Source organism: Nanorana parkeri, unplaced genomic scaffold, assembly GCF_000935625.1.
Source record: "Nanorana parkeri isolate BGI_ZX_2015 unplaced genomic scaffold, ASM93562v1 scaffold1862, whole genome shotgun sequence".
Taxonomy (NCBI): domain Eukaryota; kingdom Metazoa; phylum Chordata; class Amphibia; order Anura; family Dicroglossidae; genus Nanorana; species Nanorana parkeri.
This window is the reverse complement of record NW_017308130.1, coordinates 267616-275125: the sequence shown is the minus strand read 5'-3', so window position 1 is coordinate 275125 and position 7510 is coordinate 267616. Positions and strand designations below refer to the sequence as shown.

The 7510-nt window shown below is 48.8% G+C and overlaps 1 long non-coding RNA gene across 1 annotated transcript in view; it reads right to left on the bottom strand.

Moving 5' to 3' along the window:
- LOC108799963 overlaps positions 1–2146 on the bottom strand; it is a 5776-nt gene extending 3630 nt beyond the window's left edge. The window contains exon 1 of the long non-coding RNA XR_001942062.1: positions 1971–2146. This is a non-coding gene — a long non-coding RNA (uncharacterized LOC108799963). The remainder of the gene's footprint in view (positions 1–1970) is intronic.
- Between the last annotated feature and the right edge of the window lie 5364 nt (positions 2147–7510).

The following is a 7510-nucleotide window of genomic DNA, read 5'->3' as shown; positions in this document are numbered from 1 at the left end:
TTTATTTTTGAGAAAGATGTCAGACAGAATTATCTTGGCCTTCCTGACATGACCACACATCTGCTGCACATAGCTGGCAGGTATTAATGTGAGACTGGGAGAACAAGCCAGGACCAAGTCGCCTTGCATTCCTAACAGTGTTGATTTTGAGGTCATACCCAGAATCATCGTCTGATACAAATGCAGCGATCATACAAACAATACAGAGATGAGAGGTAAACGGCAGATAAATGTTCTATGCTACCTAACAGATGAGAGGAACCAGAGAACGATCACTAGGCCCAATACCAGGGTTTAGACATGGCCTCCACCACATGTAGATGACTCATTTCCATGTGGGCTTCATGTATTATGAATTCACAGCGCTATTCTCCAGAGGAGAACGTTACATCTCCTGCCACCTTCAGGGTGACCTTCAGGTCAGGAAACATATCAGAGCATCCTGAGAGAGCAGCCGCAAAGAGGCTCAGCATCCGTCCTCCATCGTTTTTATTTCACACAGGCCTGGTCTATTATAGACGACAAGCACCATGCTGCCACCACACATCACTGCAATAGAGATGTGCTCAGTTCATATGTACACACAAAATTATATATAAATATTTATTTATCATGCCCTCACTTTTCAACTGATACTGGATCCCTGTTTTTTGTGATATTGAAGCTCTATTCAAACCTAAAACATGCAGGCGCCATTGCTGATCTATCTTTCTGAAAATACAAATTCCCTTGTAGTCATACCGCTGCACAAAGCGTTGGCCCTATACACATCCTGTATAAAAATAATAATGATCATGAGTCATACTGATCCTAAGACTTCAATATTTGGAAAAATTATGCAGGTCTGGTGTTCTGCCTTCACTTGCTGCATGCTTGTTCCAGACCAGTGATTCACCAAATACTGATGTCAGAGACCAGCAGACAATTACATTTCAAAGGAATCCAGTCAGTTTACAGCACTGCAGTCTTGGTAAGGCTCCTCTGCATTTGACACTTCATGAAATGCCAGATGTCGGTGTTCCTTACTGCTTGCCATGGTTCCATCCTATGATCTCTGTGTCAATGCAGAGCTCAGTAGTGTCAGAGGGTGAAACCACAATGTATAATGGGGGACACTGGCATCAGACACCCCTAGATATGTCTAATGGCAAAGAGGTCACAGCGCTGCAAAAGAGGGGAGTACAAGAGCTCTTCTAATCAGGGAGGGTGTGTTCTTTTTTAAAAAAAAAGCTGAAAGGGCCACTTTAAGGAGGGCAGCAATGGCAGCCTACTAAAGGTTTCTCATTATAGGAGTCCTTTAAGCACCATCACCTGAATGCAGCAAAACAACCCCAATGTTAAGACATGTGATCCAGATGGATTCTGTCCAATCCAATTCATGGATCTCTTTAAATTAAAAACGTCCTACAGACGTTCCTATACAGACCCTGATCTCACCCTATAAAAAGGAGGCCATGCTCTGCAGTCAGATTTATGTTCCTTTACCCATTCCAGTCTTGCAGTGGAATACTTTAATGATACAATGCGGCTGAGGCAGAAGGATGAAGCATGATGAGGAAAATGGCAGGCAGTTGTGAAACATTAGTAGTGATCTACTAGGAAATTTCTCGCATTTACCCCATTCTCCGCAACTAAAACATCCGCTTTACTGAAAGGCTTTAACAGATCGGGCGATGACCGGCAGCTGTGCAGATGAGCACTCTGTAGGGATGGAGCAGTCACAACCACACATAGGAGGGGAATTAATGGCAGATCGCATCTTCATGCATGCAGAGCATGTGCTGTATATAATCATCATTGTAACCTTCCTTCCCTATATACATGTAGATACATTGTACATCTACAGCTTTCTATCCATACACAGAGCGATGCACCGATCACGTTCCATACAATCTCCCCATCGGAAGGTGCTGTTGGAACTATGATCAGACAGAGGACAGCGAAGCCCTGCTTCCACACACTGCTCTCACCTCATCACCACCCTCTTCCCCTTCACGTCCACCTTATCCAGGTTCAGCTTGTTGGACAGAGACATGTTTGCAGTAACTCCGCTTCGCTCACAAATGGCAACAGGACAGTCTCACTGCAGGTCACCTTAACACGGTGGAGGCTCCGTCTTAAACATCTGCGATTGGTCGTCGGTGGGGGCCGGGATAATTTGGTGACGCGCTATTGGCTATCATGGCTGTCCGATCTGACGTAAACCACGCCCCAGAGAAAGAAGCCTTGTAGGTGGGACTGGCGGAAACTAACAGGCCGGCGAGTCAATGGAGGCTTGTGACGTCATCGTAGGGCGATCACGTCTGTCACGTCGTATAAAGCGCAGAGAGACCGTTCTCTGTATGGAGTTGGACCACAGTTATGGAGATGTTCGGTGTCACTGTGCGAAGAGACAGACATGGCAAAATGCCAGAGCAAGAGCATAGTACTCCGCCATGCAGGAAATGAATAGTCCAGTCGTGGTGTCTGCAATAAAGTAAATGAAAAGCCAATTGTTGGACTCTTATATGATCATCACCAGGTTTATGTCATTTCTAAAGTCATGTTCATCATTCCTTAAAGGGATACTCCGGGCATTAAACCTGCCATCTTCCTCTCCTCAGTATTTAAAAAAAACCCTTTTTCCTGCAGTATTTCAACCATTCCAGTCATGTCATGTCAGCTTCCTCTTAAAGGAGAACTATGGGGTTAGGGCTTTTCTGCATAGTTCTTCTAAGGGTAACGGGAGGACACACTCTAGCGTCCTCCCGTCACCCAGCTTGCAGTATACTGACGCCGCAGCTGAAACGGATCCTGACAATTATGTCTGGATCCACCAAGCTGCGTGAGTGACAGCTGAGCTGTACCCGCCCCCTCCCCCATCTAGAGGATTGGACAGGGGAGGGGGAAATACTGCCACGCTCTCTGCAGTGATAGGATCGAGAAGTGAGCGAGCGCCGGTATGTGTTCGCTCACTTCCCGATCTACTGAGCCGACCTGTCACAGTTTCATTGTCACAGGTCAGCTAGAAACATGAGGATGAGTTTTCCTTTAATCTGGCGGTGGAGGCAGCATTCTTCTTGATTACAGTCAGTCCTGGAGTACTGTGAGCCCAACCTACGTCAGGGGGTGCGACAGGCTGAGATCACAGGATTGATGCGACAATCATCTATTACAAACCGCATGTACCAATCAGGGCCAAATTAACATAATGGCTATTATGGCCCACCACTAAAAATAGGCCCAACCGGCCCAGATCACCTAGCATGGCAGATGGTAATCCAGGCCAGCTGGATTGAACACAATCAGTCAGAGGCACCCGTGGCTCTGTATTCAGACATAGTAGGTGGCCTCTTGCTGGGGCCTTGCGGATCCCCAGACAGGAGTGAGCCACCTAATTAGAGAGCCACCTCTGCTGCTTCCTGTCCAACCGTCCAACAGCACCAGGCCCATGATGCTTTTAATCCGGCCCTGGTACCAATACATGTGAACAGCCGCTGTCACCCTGTTATATATTTCAATGGGTACAGCAGCCGTATCTGAACGAGGATACTTGGGATTCCTGTCGCAGAAATCCCTGAACACCCCATGTGAATGGGGCCTCTTAGACAACAGAGTTAGAATACAATTCACTACAAGAAGGTTAGGAGGGCCCTGCTCGAGAGAACTAACAAAATAGTAACTGGAGTTCCACTTTAAATCACCAGCTTTCATTTAAATTATACCGTGTGATCCTTCCATCAAGGACTGAGGATCAGGTGGGTATGTCTTCGTTGGGATTGTTCACACCAATTGTTCACCCCGGGGAAGACAGGCTGGACATACCAAGTAGGGATGACCCGAACACCCCCGTGTTCGGTTCTAACTCGAACTTTCGAACATGGAAAAAGTTCTAATTCGAACTTAGAACTCAATGCAAGTCTATGGGGGTAGAACTCAGAAAATTAAATGTCCCCATTTTGAAGCCTTATATGCAATTAATTGGCCATAAAAAGTGTATGGGGATCCGGGTACTGCCCTGGGGGACATGTATCAATGAAAAAAACACTTTTAAAAAATACAATTTTTAAAGGAGCAGTGATTTAACATCACTTAAAATGAAACATTAAAAATAAAAAATTCCTTTATATATGTTGCCTGGGGGGTCCCCTTTCACTAAATCAATATTTTTTACATTTTATCAATAAAATGTATATAAATGTCATTTTTGCTTCAGCAGGTTCTATACATCATACAGATGCGCCACTTTACGGTCAGTGAAAGGGGACCCCCCAGGGATAAAATGTAAAAAAATATTGATTTAGTTTAATTAGTGTGAAGAAACTCCACAGTTCCTTGAGCGGCTGGTACTGTGGAATCCGGTACTCGTGTGGGCAGGAAGATGGGATGATAACCGTAGTTTGAGAAGAATGGAGACTGTCGGGTGGTTGAATGTACAGAGTTATTATAGGCAAATTCTGCCAGCGGAAGCAGGGATACCCAATCATCCTGGGAAAACGTGGAGAAACATCGCAGATACTGCTCCAGGGTCTGGTTCTTCCGTTCAGTCTGACCGATGGTATGCCGATGAAAAACTCAGACGTATGTTCAATGCTTCGCATAATGCTCTCCAGAACCTGGAGGTGAACTGAACTCCTCTATCGGACACCACATCGGAGGGAACTCCGTGAAGACGCACCACTTCCTTGATAAAGGTGCGAGCCAGGGTTTCTGCCGTTGGCACCCTCCGCATCGGGATGAAGTGGGCCATCTTTGAGAGACGATCCACAACGACAAAGATTGCCGTGCAGTCCTCCGATGGTGGCAGTTCCACAATGAAATCCATTGAAATAGCGGTCCAGGGACGGACTGGAATCGGAAGCGGCCGAAGGAGGCCCCAGGCACGGGTAGAGCGGCCCTTACTGCGGATGCACCTGGTACAAGCCGCAATATATTTCCGACAATCTGAGTTCAGGGTAGGCCACCAGAATGAGCGCTGTACTAGGTCCGCTGTTTTACGGCCACCAAAGTGTCCTGCCAAGGAGGTATCGTGACATTGTCCGATGACAGCAGATCGGACTGATTCAGGAACGAAGACCCTTCCGTCCCGGAGGTACAGGTCATCTAGTTGGCACAAGTTCCATGCGCCTGAAGGTGGAGTTTTCCGAGAAGCCTGTCGGATGCGAGAGAGCAAGTCGGCCTGCAGTAGTAGAAATTGGTTGTTCTGGAGAATAGTGTCAGGCTGCGTAGTGGCATCCGGCATTGAGTACATGCGGGACAGGGCATCAGGTTTCCCGTTGCGTGATCCAAGGCGATAGGTTATGTGGAAGCGAAACCTGGAAAAGAAGAGTGCCCATCGGGCCTGCCGAGGTCTTAAACGTCTGGCAGATCTTAGATATTCTAGGTTCTTATGATCAGTGTAGATCAGGACTGGATGAGTCGCTCCTTCTAGGAGGTATCGCCACTCCTCTAGGGCCAACTTAATGGCCAGGAGTTCCCGGTCGCCGACATCATAGTTCCTCTCTGCGGTGCTCAGTCTTCTTGAAAAGAATGCCACGGGGTGCAGAAGTGTTTTCAGGCCCTGGCGTTGAGATAACACAGCCCCTACTGCCACCTCGGACGCATCTACTTACAACACATATGGCAGTGCGGGATCTGGGAGTTTCAGGATGGGGGCAGATGTGAAGCGGACCTTCAGCTGGTCGAAGGCGGTTTGAGCGTCTGCAGGCCACTGGAAGTGGGTCACCTTCTTGGTAAGTTGCGTGATGGGAGTGATGATTTTGGAGAAATCCCGAATGAATCGTCTATAAAAATTGGCAAAGCCCACAAAACGCTGCCCACCCTTCTTGTCAGTAGGAGAAGGCCATTCCAGAATAGCGGACACCTTCTGTGGGTCCATGGAAATGCCGGTAGCTGGGATGACCAGTCCGAGGAATTGGATGGATGACTGCTCAAACTCACGTTTTTCGGCTTTAGCGTATAGGCCTTCCGGTCCGGTTTTGAGGGCCGTATCATCTGCCAGAAAGATGAGGAGTTCCTGATGTTTGGGCTGTAGAGGGATGTTATGAAGAAGTGCAAATTGGCGGTCCATGAAGCAACTGCAGGCCCCCGGAATCAAGGATGGCCGCGATCTGGAGGACCTTCTCTGGTAGCTGTAAAGAGATAGGAACAACGAGATGAGAAGGAAGGTGGCCGGAGTTGACCTCAGAGACCAAGTGCGTCTGTTGCAACTTACGGTTCTTGATGGGACAGTTATGTACGTAATGCCCGGTACCCCCACAATAGAGGCAAAGATCCAGATGACTGCTTCGTTCCCTCTCCCCCGGAGTCAATGGTGCCCTTATTAAGCCAAGCTGCATTGGTTCAGCCGGTTTCAGAGCTGAAGTGGAAGGACCGGGTCGGAACACAGAGTTTCCGGCCGGCATGAAATTTGGGCCTCGGGGCAAAATCCAGGTTGGTCGGGAGTAACCAGAGCGTTCTAGCCTTCGCTCCCTTAGACGTCGGTCAATCTGAGTGGCCAGGTGCATGAGCTCATCGAGGGAATCCGGTATTCCCACACGGGCCAGTTCATCCTTAAGGGAGTCTGACAATCCCAACCTGAATTGACAACGGAGGGCCGCATCGTTCCACTCTGTGTAGGAGCTCCATCTTTTGAACTCCGCCACATAGTCTTCAACGGCCCGGTGGCCCTGGCGCAAGGAGGACAGAGTGGTCTCTGCCGTAGAAGCCCGATGAGGATCATCATAGAGCAAAGCCATGGCATCAAAAAACCCAGCTGAAAATTCCAGAAGCCGATCGTTCCGTTCCAAGAGACGATGGGCCCAGGCCTGGGGTTTATTAGCCAATAGAGAGATTATGCCGAAACGCACGGAACTTGCTGCGGTCACCCGTGAATTTCTCGGGTGCTGGTGTAGGTCCGACAGCCGCATCCACAGGTGGTGCAGGGTACACCTGAGGCGGCGGAGGAGGCGGAGCTGAGACCACCGAGGTGGTCTGTGTCAGGGCTTCCAATCTTCCCTTTAATTGGAAATATCCTTCCTGGAGGCCCTTCACCGCCTGACCGAGGGAGGATAACTCTTGGCAAATCTCCTCCATGGAGGTCTCCTTTCGGGCCCACGGTTTGGCTGAGTGCTTCTGTCACTTACCGTGGTGCGGGACCGAAGTGATAAGGAGGACCTCCCTTGCGGTTCCGTCTGTGGACACCTGAAGTGTAACAGGGGGCACAGGCAAGAGCACCACGGGTGCCGGTATGAAATCCTGGGTGCCGCTGAGCGGGATGTAGCACTGTGGAATACAAGGATAGTCAGAAGTAAGTTAGGTTTAGCAACCAAGGAGGCAATCCTAGTAGCCAGCAGGATCCAGCAAGTGGTCAGAGACAAGCCAGGGTCAGGAGCCAGAGAGGGGAAGTATAGCCAAATCAGAATCCAGAGAATGGTCAAGGACAAGCCAGGGTCAGAAGCCAGATAAGTACTAAGAGCAAGAGCAGGATCCAGAGAATAGTCAGGTACAAGCCAGGGGTCAAATATAATGCAGAACACAGCAGGGAACAGAA